The 14789-nt window shown below is 38.9% G+C and overlaps 1 non-coding gene across 1 annotated transcript; it reads right to left on the bottom strand.

The window, feature by feature from the left end:
• Positions 1 to 14069: 14069 nt before the first annotated feature.
• Positions 14070 to 14176, bottom strand: LOC112781012 (small nucleolar RNA R71). The gene has a single exon (XR_003191813.1). It is a non-coding gene; the product is annotated as a small nucleolar RNA R71 (small nucleolar RNA).
• Positions 14177 to 14789: the final 613 nt, after the last annotated feature.

Genomic DNA, 14789 nt, shown 5'->3' with positions numbered 1-14789 from the left:
ATAATTGGGATCATCTTGCTTTTGGATTGATGAATGTGGGTGCTCTTCCATGGATGGTGGTGATGGGATGGAGAGATTATTCTGTGGTTGGTATGGTGGATGTGGGTTAGGGTCATATGGAGGTGAATGGTGTAAAGGGGCTTGTGAGTTTGGTGGTCCAAAGTTATGTTGAGGAAAGGGTTCATAGGCATATGGTGGTGGTTGTTGATAGTCCATTGGAGGTGGTTGTTGCCATGAGGGTTGATCAAATCCTTGTGGCTCCTCCCATCTTTGATTGTTCCAACCTTGATGCCTGTTCTCAATGTAATTTCTTCTTTCTGCAACATAATTGTAACCAGACTCATAGCCAAAGGGGTGAGAGTTAATAGTAGTAAATAAAAATTAAAAATGAAAATAAAAACAAATTTAAATTAAAAGGTTATTTAAATTTTGAATTTGAAAATTAAATTTTGAAATTTGAAATTTGAAATTTTGAAATTTGAATTTTGAAATTTGGATTTTAAATTTTTGAAATTTGAATTTTTGAAATTTGAAATTTGAAAATTTTTAAATTTAAATTTCGAAAATTTTTAAATTTGAATTTTGAAATTTGATTATTGAAATAAGATAAGGTAAGATAAAAATTTTAAAAATAAAAATCTGAAACATTTTTTTTTCCAAAAAATTAATTAAAAATATTTTTGAATTTAATGAAGAAAGAGAAAAACAATAAAATGACACCAAATTTCAAATTTTTAGATCAAAACGAAGAAAACAACTAAGAACAACTTGAAGGTCAAGATGAACGTGAAGAACAACTTGAAGATCAAGATGAACACTAAGAACAAATTTTTGAAAATTTTTTTTAATAACTAAATAAAAACAAATAACCTCTTAATTTATGGAAAAGCAAAAATAAAAACAAAAACAAAAATAAAAATAAATAAACAAGCAAAAATAAAAAAAAAATATTTACAATAACCAATAATAAGGCACACGTTTGCAATTCCCCGGCAACGGCGCCATTTTGACGTTAGGATTTTTGCCAGTAAAAAATGTCATAAAAACAGTCGCGTTGTAGATATAGTCTCTAAACCGACAGAAATCCCTTCGTACAAACGTTTTGGTTGTCACAAGTAATAAACCCCTTAAAATTGATAACCGAGTATTTAAACCTCGGGTCGTCTTCTCAAGGAATTGCAAGGAGGTATGTTCTTATTATTGGTTCTGGAAAAAAAGTATGTTTTGGGGTTTTATTAATGTATAAGATAAGAAGCAACAATAGTAAATGGCAGAGGAAATAAAATAATAACAATAAAAATAAACTCTTGGCAAGGTATTAGAAATTGGAAGTCCGGACTTAGTTATCCTGAGTTACTAATTTCTTAACCAAAGCCAAGAATGTAGAAAGCTAAATTAAAATCACAAATATCTGGAATACCTCAGATAAAATACATTCAAAGTAGTAAAATCTAACATGGAAAAGTTCATAAGCCAATTGGGCAACATAAGTCAAATACAAATAAAAGCATTAGAGTATCTGAAAGTAAAAGAGAAATAAGAAGAAAAAGGAATATTGAACCTGGATCGAGAGTCACTCTTAAAAACTAAGAGAAATCCTAAATCCTAATCCTAAGAGAGAGAGAGAGCCTCTCTCTCTAAAACTACATCTAAAACATGAAAAGTGGATTATGAGAACCTCTCTATGAATGGATGCATTCCCCCACTTTATAGCCTCTAATCTGTGTTTTCTGGGCCGCAAACTGGGTCAAAAACAGTCCAGAATTCGCTGGTTTTGTATTTTGCCACGCTGGTTTTTCGTCACTACGACGCGGCCGCATGGATCACGCGGTCGCGTCACCTAGATTCAGAGGAACTATAGCATATTATATATCAAATCCGAAGCCCCGGACGTTAGCTTTCCAATGCAACTGGAACTGCGTCGTTTGGACCTATGTAGCTAAAGTTATAGCCGTTTGAGTGCAGAGAGGTCAGGCTGGACAGCTTAGCAATTTCTCCAACTTCTTGCATTCCTTCCACTTTTGCATGCTTTCTTCCCATCCTCCAAGCCATTCCTGCCTTATAATATCTGAAAACACCTAACACACATATCAAGGCATCTAATGGTAATAAGGGAGGATTAATAATAAGCAAATATAAGTCCAAAGAAACATGTTTTCAATCAAAGCACATAATTAGGAAGGCAAATGTAAAACCATGCAAATAGTATGAATAAGTGGGTAAAAAGTTAATAAAAACCACTCAATTGAGCACAAGATAAACCATAAAATAGTGGTTTATCACCCGCGAACCCTATCAGTCGCGAGCCCCCTCCCACCCCCAACCCTCTTCTCCCTCTCTGCTCCCTCTCCCTCCAACCACCACCCAGCACCACCCAGCCGCCACCGCCGGCCACCCAGACGCTGCCGCCACCCCGTACGCTGCTGCCCCAACCCCCTCCCCTCCCTTCTTCTCCCTTCCTCCTCTCCCCTCTCCGCCACTCCCTCCGCGACCACCGCCCCCCACCACCGCCACCCAGCCGCGTCCCCTCCCTCTCCGCCACCCAACCACACCCCCCTTCCTCTATCACCAACCCAAAACCCTCGCCGCCACTGCCCCCTCAGCCACCACCGCATCGCCGTGCACCACCACCGCGCCGGACGCCGCCGCAGCCACCTTCTTCCCTGTACCACCCCTTCCGCTTACCAGGTTCCGCAACACGCAACCTTTTTATCCGTTCGTCGCTTTTCTATATTTTTTATTCCATTTATGTTCATAATTAGGATAGCTAGACTTGCATGTTGTAGTGGATTTTTAGGTTGTTAGGTAGCTTAGGCTGTGGTTAGTGGATCTAGGTCTGTTTACTTGCACTGTTCTTACTTCTGTTTTATCCTATGTGCAAATCTGTTGCTGCTATAATCATGATTCATATGCTGCTTTCTTGTATGTTGCTGCTGTTTACATTGAGTTTTTCTGTTTATTTTATATCTATGTACATGCAGCTTGCTTTCTTTTAATTCATATGAACTGATCTGATTGCTGTTTATTTTCTGGGACAGTCCAATTTTAGCCGGAATGCTGCCCAAATTTTTTGAAAATTGTTTTCATTCTTGTTTTGGTTTGGCAACTCTGTTTTACTCTACTTCCCCTAAACCATTTCATGAATGCTAAGGGCCAATTTCTTATCCTCTTTTGCTTTCCTGGTTCATAACATGCATTTGTGATTCACTGATTCCAATTTCTGATTTCTTTATTTCTATTCGAATCAGCATCACCCTGTTTTCTTTATTCAATTATGAGTACTTCTATTCTTACCTGTGAATCCTTGTTATATGGAATTTTTCTATGCCACTTACCTTCCTAACTCACTAATTTTAATTTACTAATTTCTTTTTCAAATCCTAACCATACTAACCCTTTTGATCTCTTTTCTGATTATTTTCACTTTCCTCTAACTTTCTAACCATGGCATATTGCTTATTTTTTTCCATTTAACATAAATTCAATCACATTTCATATACTCATTTTCCTTATTCTATTCCTCCCTTACCGCTTTGAGTTTCCTTTGTTTAAATTGCCTATTTGCTTTCCTATTTTTTTTTATTTTTTTTATCCATTCCTGGTTTTCTGTTTTTCAGGATGTCTGCCTCACAGAGGAAAGGTAAAGGCAAGGCTACTGGCAAGCGTAAGAGAGGAGATTCCTCCCAGTCCATCATTTCTCTAATGCACGATTCCTCATGGCGGGAGAAGAATTTCACACAGCAGGAAAAAGCTGACCAGCTGCTCCCTTCGACTGATCTTATAAAATTTGCAAACCGGTACTGTGAGCTGAAGTACCTGACTTTTGCAAACTCCAGAAATCTATACCTGGAACGTACCTTGAAGATTCCAGAAGCCCTCCAACAATACACTACTGAGCAAATCAAGCAAAGGGGCAGGTTCTTTCTGGAGAGATCACTGACAGAGGTCAATGCATCTTGGGTCTGGGAATTCTATTGCAACTACTACCTTACTATCCTAGATGCAGTGAACCTGAGGGGAAAGCAAATTTTGGTCACTGAGGAGGCCATAGAGACCATTCTCCAGCTCCCAGCCAAGTCCGATCAGCCAGATGGTTTTGCACAGGCTGAGGAAAACATGGGCCAGATGCAGTTTGACTGGGATGTTGTGAAGGCAAGGATAGCTCTCGACCCTGCTGTTCCTTGGGAGATGGGTCAGAACACCACTATGCCTAGAGGGATCAAGAGAGTGTACTTAAATGATGAGGCTCGGCTATGGCATCAGATCTTGAGTAATTTTGTGATGCCGAGTACTCACGAGACGGAGATCCCGGCTACCATGATTACCCTCCTTTGGTGTGTGCTGGAGGGTAAGGACATTTATCTGCCTCGTTTTATCCGGCATTATATGGCCAGGGCCCACGTCCGAGGCACCCTCCCCTTTCCTTACCTGGTTACATGGCTAGGCCGTCAGGCTGATGTGCCTTGGGAGGATGCCGATGAGCGACCACCAGCAGCAGACTGCAGGAAGATCATCCCGCACAGCAGGAACTTCCTTGCCTTGGGCTATAGACCACCACCTGTCACTGCTACTGATGAGACAGCCCCTCCATCTGCTGGACCCTCTTCATCCACAGCTGCCCCAGCTGCCCCTGCTTCCACTACTGCACCTCCACTCGCTTCTGAGCTAGTTTATCGCCTCGTGCCCATCTTTTCTGCCAGCTTGATCAGATGGAGCGCCGTAATAGGCACCGGTATGAGAGATTGGAGCGCCGCAGCAGGCGACGCTATTCCCATCTGAAGCTGATGATCAGACAGGGCGCCGACATCCCCTCCGAGCCCGACACCGCTTCAGAGCCATCAGAGGAGGAGGAGGATGAGCACGAGGAGGAGACTCATTCCCAGGTGGAGACTCATCAGCAGGCAGCCACAGAGCAGACTGCTTCGCATCAAGAGGTCATGCCCCAGATTGAGGCTGCAGATCCGGAGATCCCGATCCAGTCAGTCTCCCCTCTACAGCAGCCAGACTCTCAGCCCACCACCGCCACAGAGACCCCAGCTACCATCCCTACCAGTGATGACACTCCTTCACACCTGGCTTGATTAAGCATCGATGACGATGCTTCATTTTAAGTGTGGGGAGGTCGCCATCTCTGGCGTTTATTTTGGTGAACTACTACATACTTTTTCTTTTATTTTGGATATTTTTCTGTATTTTTCTCTTTTTCTTTTATTGTTATTTTCTGAGTACTTATACACGGCTACTTGTGTATTTTACTCTATTTTCTGCATTTTGCATTTTTTTTGTTCATATTTTAGTTATTTAGCTCATTTTAGTCATTTAGTTTAGTTTGCAATTCTGATTTATTAGTGGATTAATTAGTATAGTTTACCCTTTTTTTTAGCATAAAGATAGTATAGTTTAAATAGAAAAATATAAAAAAGGAAGTAAACTAGAAAATTTAACAGAATCAAAACAACCCACACCTTGTATATATAGCATTACATGTTAGTTGACAACATTTCATCAAGGAGGAACATTAAAACTTTAAAAGCTACCCTAAATAATTTTTTTTTCAAGAGAATAATGGGAATTTTTAACTAAACCTGCATACAATATATGAATGATATATGATGCTTGAGTTAGAGAACACACAGCCTGTGAGTCTTGAGCTTAAATTGTATGGTTGCATTCAAACCATAATTTCATTTCTGTGTGTTACATTTCTTTTTATTCTGATGTTCTTTCCTTTGCTTTAATCTATATGTCCAATTATAGAATATAGAATAGATACATACCTAGAGAATGATTGAGGCCATCATTTGATTTTAGCTCACTCACCCCAAACCAGCCTACCTTTTACATCACCCTTGTTAACCCCCTTGAGCCTTTTAAAACCCCTTTATTCTATTTAGCCAAATTACTAGCTTTAAGCAGAAAAACAAAGGAAAATCCCAAGTGAATCCTTAGTTAGCTTAAGATAGAAAATTATGAATAGAGTTAAATGTGGGAAACCTTTTGGGAACATGGGTAATAGAAATAAAAGGGTAGAGAAGTAAAAGGGAATAAAATAAAATTTGGGAAGCATACTCATGAGAAAATCTAAGTGATTCAATTATCATGTGCATTAAAAAAAATTTATTTTTCAGCATCTAAATAAAAGGGGATACAAAAAGAAATTCCCCGATGAAAACAATGCACATGGAATAAAAATAAAAAGTGAAACATGAGCATGCAACAATAAGTGGGAAATATGGGAAAATAGGTAAAGGGATTTTATTTTACTAAATATGTATGTTAGGTGAGATCTTAGTCTAATTAAGGATTCACTTATTAGCTTACTTAACCATATACATAAATCCTTACCTTTACCTTGGCCCCATTACAACCTTAATTAAGACCTCATGACTTTTTGGTATGACTATATTCTATAATTGTTGATTGGTTAGATGAAAAACAAAGTTATAGAAAGTAAGAATAAAAAGAAAAATAGAGTGAATAAACCCAATAAACACTGAGTGACTAGAGAGTAAATACAAAATCTAGTGAGGGTTCAACAACTCATCAACATATATCTGTGCTTAAAATTTACTAATTATTTTACAAGTTTGTACAATGTTTTCTTTCCCATCTCATTTGCTAAAATGCTTTATTATTTAAGGGTTAGCTATATATATATACATAACTCCTTGGGAATGTGAATTAACTTAGCTACATGTAAGCTTTATATATGAGTAGATGAATTAGAATTGCATGACCCATTAGGTAGATGCATTTAGCATAGGTTGCATTTCATAACATTCCATCACTTTAACCTTAATTATTTACCTTGGATTTAGCATGAGGACATGCTAGTGTTTAAGTGTGGGGAGGCTGATAAACCCATATTTCATGAGTTCTTTTGTGCTTAATTAGAGTGATTTATTCAACTCTTCACCTACTTATTCACATTAATTGCATGGTTTTACTTTCCCTTCCTTATTATGTCATGTAGTGAAAAACATGTTTCCTAAGCTTTAAAAATTAATTATTTTAATTACCTTTATTTCCATTCGATGCAGTGATTAGTGTGTTGAGTAGTTTCAGATTTTCTAAGGCAGAATGACCTAAAGGATGAAAAAGGGAACATACTAAAATGGAAGGAGAAAGCAAAACGGAGCTTTAAAGAAACTGGTATCCATGCGATCGCATGGATGACGCGATCGCGTGCCAAGCACGAATCAGCAGCGACGCGGCCACATGACTGACGCGACCGCGCGCCTTAAGCAGAATGCATATGACGCGGTCGCATGACTGACGCGACCGCGTGGCAAGAAAAAGCTCCGAAGGACGCGACCGCGCGACCCACGCGGACCCGTGATAGAGGCCACGCACCAGAAATTACAAAATACGCCCCCAGCGAATTCTGAAGCCCTTTTTGGCCCAGATCCAAGTACAGACAGCATAGACCAGAGGTTATAAAGTGTGGGAATGCTTCCATTCAAAGGGAGCTCACATATTTTTACCTTTCAATGATTTAGATTTAGTTGACCTCTCTCTCTTTTAGGATTTAGGATTTCTTCTTATTTTAAGAGTAACTCTGGATACCAGGTTTAATGTTCTTTTAGTATTACTTCTATTTATTTATTCCAACATTTGAATTGATTATTATAATTTGATTTATGAATTCTCTCATGTTACAGACTGTTATTTGAATTAATGATAATTGAGGTATTTTCAGTTTATGATTGTTCTCTTTAATTTAAGTTACCATTGCTTCCCATCTAAGGACCTCTTTATCATTCCAGCAATTTTACTTTTCCCCTTTTAGTTCTGGTTAAGAATTTAGTAACTCAACAGTTATTAAACTCAACATAATTGATAATCGTTATCTTGCTAATTGAGCTGAACTTAAATAATCCCAACCTTTTCTGAGGAAATAATTAGGATTCGAAAGTCAATTTAATTAGTCCCTTGACTTTTCTTTGCCCTGGTGAAGGTTGACCAAGTGGAGTTTAGATTCAACTTTCATTATTGTTGAGAGAGATAACTAAGTTGGACCTCTAATTTTCCTACCTTGCTAAAAGTTGCTTTATAGTTATTATTTATTCTTAATTGCCATTTAATTCACTCGTCATTTAAATTATTTGCTTCTCACCTTCTAAACCCCGATTACAACCTTTATAGCCAATAATAAAAACATACTTCCTCGCAGTTCCTTGAGAAGACGACCCGAGGTTTGAATACTCGGTTAACAATTTTTAAAGGGGTTCGTTACTTGTGACACCCAACACGTTTGTATGAAAGGACTTTTGAAGGTTTAGAAACTATACTTGCAACGAGGATTTATCCGCAATTTTTTAGACCACGCAAAAGTTCTCTCATCAGCCCACATGATTAATATCTCACAAAGCGAGAAGTCAAAGTGTACTTGCACTTTGGAACTCAACACTTGCAGGAAGCCAAAGGGATAAGGGTTGGCGCCTCTTCCCACACTTGGCGCCACTCCCCAAGTGGGAAAACATTGAAATGCTTTCACTTCCCACCATCCAGAGCACACTACCCACCCCTATAAAAAGCCCCTCACTTTCCCACCCCCTTCACACTTTGAACCCCAACCTCATACACGAAAAAACCCCCCACACTCTCCTCATCTCTTTCCCTTACCTTTCTTTTCCTTTTCTTTTCTTTTCTTGATTGGGACAATCAAGTCCTAAGTTTGGTATTGGAGCAAAACTGTGTTTTTCTTACTCTCGTGCAACTTTCTCCAACTTTCTTTAACCTTTCAAACACCTTTCTTCATCCCAATGGCACCACCAAGAGCCTCATTATCAAAGAAAAGAAAGACCAAGGAAACAACCTTAGAGTCCTCAACCCAAAATGACTACAAGTTCCTCTCATCATTCAACCAAAACCAAATTTATGGTTGGGTGAGTGAGAGGCAAATCATTCCAGAAGTTGGTTTCCAACTGGGGAGAAACGAGCACTCTGAGATCAACAGGGAGATAAACAATAGAGGCTGGGCACTCTTGTGCAACCCACCAAGGAAGGTGGTGGAAAGCTTGGTGAGAGAGTTCTATGCCAACGCTGTACCTCAACTATGGCTATCTCAGCTATGTTGGGGAGAAGGCCATTGATTATAGCCCCTCCAACATAGAGAGGATGCTAATGGTGAAGCGGACAAACTCCACCCAGAGCTATGAGGAAAGAATGAAGCAACAAGACCCAGGATTTGATGAAATCCTCAATGAAATCTGTGTGCTAAATGTGCAGTGGATAAACAACAAGGATGGGAGGCCCAACTAGCTGAGAAGAAGGGATTTGAGCCCCCAAGCTAGAGGGTGGCTAGATTTTGTGAGCAGATCTCTCAACCCAATATCCAACACCTCTGAGGTAACACTTGAGAGAGTTGTGCTCATATACAGCATCATGAAAGGTGAGAATATGAATATTGGGGAGATGATTGCCAATAATATTAATAGAGTGCTGAAAAGCACCAAGGATAGCACAAGACTGGCCTTCCCCAGCATCATCCAAAGGCTGTGTGATGAAGCATGGGTGGAGAAGATTATTGATGAAGTGCTAGTGGAACAAGAAAAGCCCATAACTGTCAAGAAGATGGCCAAAGTGGTGGCTGTCAACCCACTTGAGAGGAGAAGGAAGCATAGAGCTCATGCTCATGTGCCACAAGGGCAGCCACAATAAGAAGAAGAAGTTGAGGAGCAACCACACTTCCTAGCACTCCAACCACCACCATACCAACAATATCAACAATTTCCTGAAGGATTCAACTAGGAGCAATTGCAGGGAGATATCCACCAAATGAAAGGAGACATACACCATCTGAGAGAAGATGTCAACCAACTCAAGGATCAACAAAAGCAATGGGACCAAGTGAATGAGAGCTTACAACAACTCCAAGGGAATTTGGAGCACATGAGGAATGAGCAGCAAGAACAATTTGACTGGGGAGAAATGCAAAGCGCACTCAACAAGATAGTGGAGCAAAATAAATGGCAATAGAGGAACCTTGCTGAGTTCGGGAATCTTTATGATGCCAGAACTATTTCAAGGAGGCAATATGACATTAACACACAAGAGAAGTTGAATCACTTATGTAATGCTGTGGCCGCCTTAAACCCAGGATACCCAACATTCATGCAAGGAATGGAGGAATTGAGTGCGAGACAAGAGAAAATTCTGGCCAAACACAAGGAGGATGAAAGAAATTACATGAGGAGGCTAGGATTTTGGAAGCCCAAAGACACAAAGGCACAAGAGGGATCTTCCAAAAAAGATGATGATGACTCCTCCCCCTCCAAAAAGAAAGACAAAGGAAAAGGGCCAATGAACTGAAGCTGCTCAAGGTTGTTAAGTCCCATGGTTGACACTCTCCAAATTCTGAATTCTGTTTAGTTTTCTTCATGTTTTAATTTCTGTCTAATAATAAGTTATAATGTTAGGATAGTTTATGTTTGCTACTTAGTTTTTATGCCTGAAGTCTTTTATGAGTCTTTTGAATTACAAGAAAGAAAATGTAATGTTATTTTAAGTCTTTTCAACATCAATAAAAGAATAATTTGTCTCCATAAGAGGTTTTGTGAGTTGTACAAGAACAAGAGTAAAAGAGACTAAGACCAAGAGAGCCATTCAAAAACTAAGAGACAAGGAAATAAGTGTAGAACCCTGCATGAACTAAAAAGAAAAGGAGTCATGAAAGGCAACTAGGCTTAGAAGGTATGACATGTAGAGGCTAAGGGGTGTTCCTTGAATATCTATAGAACCAAGAAGTAGTAAGCAACAAAGACCCAAGGCTCTGAGCATCAACTACTATGATGTAAAGAAACATTAAATAGCTCAAAAGAGTTGGAAACCCTAGTACATGCTTGTAGTGAAGATGTGTCAAGAAAAGAGACCTGCGCAAGTAAATTCTTAGGGGTGTTTCAACACCTAGTACCCTAAAGCCAACTGGTTTGGGAGTGCTAATTGAAAGCCTAACTAAAGGGTTGTCTTGAGACAAAACACTTAGAGTCGTGGTCAATGAAAAAAAGAAAAAAATTGAGAAGGAAAGAACAACCAAAAGAGAATGAAATAACTCTTACTACTTCAAGGTGACAATCAATAAAAAGGGCCCCTGAAGCTTATACTTGAAAGAACCCTCAATGAGCTAGGAGTTCTTTGTGACATTGAAACAAAAATATTCATGCATGTGTTAAACACTAAGTGCTATCCTTAGTCGTATTTGCACCTATTCAAGGTCAAGTCTCAATTCATATAAGAACTACTCACATTGATGACTTGCATCATCTACCCTTTTTTCTTGTCTAAAAAGGACCATAAAAGAGCATAATCTCATTTAACCATTGCAATTTATGAATTAATTGATGAATATTATGGTACATTGCTTTGAAATGGGTTTGTGCAGAATTTCAGGAGAAAAAGAGAAACAAAAGGGAAGAAATCAACAAAACAAGCTGGGCGTGGCACGCCAGTATTGAAGTTCAGAGGAGATTCTCAAAGCCTTTACATGGGTATGGCATGCCAGAAAGCTAGGCGTGGCACGCCAGTGTAGTTTTCCAGAGAGCAATGATGAAGGCCATTAAAGGGGCGTGGCACGCCAAGCTGGGCATGGCACGCCTACCCCATAACATACTATGGCGTGCTACTTGAGCCATGGGGCGTGACACGCCAGTTCATCACTCCGGAAGGGATCATCACTTGGGCGTGCCACTTGGTATCGAAGGCGTGGCATGATGCATGAGCAGCTTTCCTATCTTTTCCTAGTGAATTTGCATTTAATTTGTTGATTTTAATCAAGAATTAATTATCTTTTAGCCACTATAGATGCTATTTTGAGTCTTGTGCAACTCTGTTTATTTTAGGTAGCATTCGGCTGAATTTGATGGAGTTTCTGCAGAAGAGGAGATAACCAGCGAGAAGCGACGTGTACGCGCACCTGACGCGTGCACGTGATTCGGAGATTTGCACGGCGACGCGTGCGCGTATCTGACGCGTACGCGTGACACGCGAAAAAGATCATCGACGCGTATACCTGACTGACGCGTATGCGTTATATGCGCCACGTGCAGAAAATGCAGAAAATGCTGGGGGCGATTTCTGGCATGTTTTTGACCCAGTTTTCGGCCCAGGAAACACAGATTAGAGGCTCTAGAATGGAGGAATCAGGGGAACACTTCTTGTTATTTCCCAAGTTAGGCGTGGATCCTACGAAGCAAGTGGTCCCCATCCATCAATTGAAGACTTGCTGATTGCTATAATTAATTCTGATTTAAACTTTAATTTAAAAATAGGAAAAGATATTATATTAGTTTTAGAAGATAGATTTTAAATTAATGAGGATTAGATATAAAAGAGAAAAGAAAATTCTCTTTTGGGGATTATTCCACCTCAGCCCAATTTACAGTTTTTTTAGAATCCTTATTTTCCCTCTAAACCATGAGCAACTAAACCTCCATTGTTAAGGTTAGGAGCTCTATCTATTGTATGGTTTGATACTATTATTTTTCTATTTTAATTCATGTATTGATTTCTATTTCAAGAATTGTTTTCATTCTTTATCTTATGAATTTGGGTGGAACGGAAGTATGACCCTTTTTCTAATTGAGTTCTTGTATAACTTGGAAAAGCTCTTTACTTGAACAACAGCTTGAAAACAATTTCTCCTAAACTTATAATTATCTGGACCTAACGGGATACGTGACTTATAATCCTTTTATATTTGGGTAATTAGAGTTTTTATGGCATAATAACTAGAATTAAACTCCATCCCCTAATTGGAATTAACTGACCAAGGAATTGGCGGTTGATGAGAGTTAGAGGAGACCAGAAAGGTCTAAGGAATTAGGGTCTAGTCACATATAGTTTGCCATGAATTAAATCCTGCATGATTAAAATAGTTAGTAAGAAAAGTCAATCCGGAAAATAGATAACTCTGAAGCCTTAACTGCTTTCTCCATATTTTATTCCCAACTTATTTACTTGCCTATCTTTGAACTCTGAATTTACTGTTTAATGCTCTTTGAATACCAAAACACTCTTTTCTGTTTGTCTAACTAAGCCAATCACTCAACCATTGTTGCTTGATCCATCAATCCTCGTGGGATCGACCTTCACTCACATGAGGTATTACTTGGTACGACCCGGTGCACTTGCCGGTTAGTTTGTGGTTAGAAAAACCGCACCAAGTTTTTGGCGCCGTTGCCAGAGATTGTTAGTGATTAACAACTATTAGTTGCTTGATTGCTTAGATTAGGCGTTTTAGTTTTAATTTTTATTTAATTTCTACCTTATTATTTTCGAATTTATTATTAGTAATTTTTCTTAATTTCTGAAATTAAGTTTGGTGTTTCCTAGTTAGTCTCATTTTAATTTTTCTTATTTGATTTACTTAATAATTTCGAAAATTTTTATCTTAATTTTACTAGTAATTTTCAAATTTTAGTAGTTGTTTGTTTTATTCAATATTTTTATCTCTTTATTCAGGTTACCTCACTGGGAATTCTCTGCATTCTGACATAGAGAGTTCCATCTTTTCTTGTCTTCTGTTTGTTTATGCACAGGAACAAAGACAAAGAACATCTCTTAGACTTTGATCCTGAACCTGAAAGAACTTTCAGGCGGCGTTTGCAACAAGCAAGACTTTACAAGGCTGCAGAATCTACTATGGATCCTAATGATGCTGCTAATGCCAATGTGGCAAATCTGAATGGGAATGATCAACAAAGGAGAGTGCTTGGCTCTTATTCTGTTCCTACTGTGGATCTTTATGGAAAAAGCATTGTAGTGCCTCCTATAGCTGCGAACAACTTTGAGTTGAAGCCACAATTGGTCACCCTGGTGCAACAAAACTGCCAGTATCATGGTCTTCTCCAAGAAGACCCAAATTAATTTATTTCTAATTTTCTACAGATTTGTGATACTGTGAAGACAAATGGAGTGAATCCTGAGGTGTACAAACTCATGATCTTCCCATTTACTCTGAGGGACAGAGCAAAGCTATGGCTAGATTCCCAACCAAAGGAGAGTTTGGATACTTGGACAAGGTTGTTACTGAGTTTCTTACTAAATTTTTCCCACCAAAGAAGCTGACTAAGCTTAGGGTGGAGGTTCAGACTTTTAGGCAGAAGGATGGTGAAACTCTTTATGAAGCTTGGGAGAGATACAAGCTACTAACTAGGCAATGCCCTCCGGACATGTTCTCCAAATGGACCCAACTAGATATCTTCTATGAAGGTTTGGGTGAAATGTCCAATATGTGCTTAGATAATTCTGCAGGTGGTTCATTACACAAGAATAAGACACCGGAGGAGACTATTGAGCTTATTGAATTGGTTGCTAGCAACCAATACTTATACTCATCTAACAAAAATCCTGTGAACTCTGAGGTTCCTCAGAAGAAGGGTGTTATGGAACTAGAAGCCCTTAATGCTATTCTTGCTCAGAACAAGCTTACATCTCAGCAAATAAATCTACTTACTCAACAGATGGGTGTAATTCAAGTCTCATCTATCAACACTCAAAATCCACCTCAAGAGGTCTCTTATGACATGACAGGTAATTTTGTACAAAATGAGAATTATGATTATGCTCAATCTTTTTCTGAACAGGTAAATTACATGGGGAGTGGTCCTAGAAATTCCAATAATGATCCATACTCTAAGACATACAATCTTGGGTGGATGGACCAACCTCAGAGATCTCAGAATTTCAACAATAATTCTCATGGCAGTTTCCAATAGAACAATCATAATAACCGCCAATTTCAGTCTCATCAACAACAACCACCTCAGCAGACAAACTCTCAATCTCAA

Source organism: Arachis hypogaea, chromosome 19 (assembly GCF_003086295.3).
Source record: "Arachis hypogaea cultivar Tifrunner chromosome 19, arahy.Tifrunner.gnm2.J5K5, whole genome shotgun sequence".
NCBI lineage: Eukaryota > Viridiplantae > Streptophyta > Magnoliopsida > Fabales > Fabaceae > Arachis > Arachis hypogaea.
This window is presented reverse-complemented; position numbering and strand designations above follow the sequence as displayed.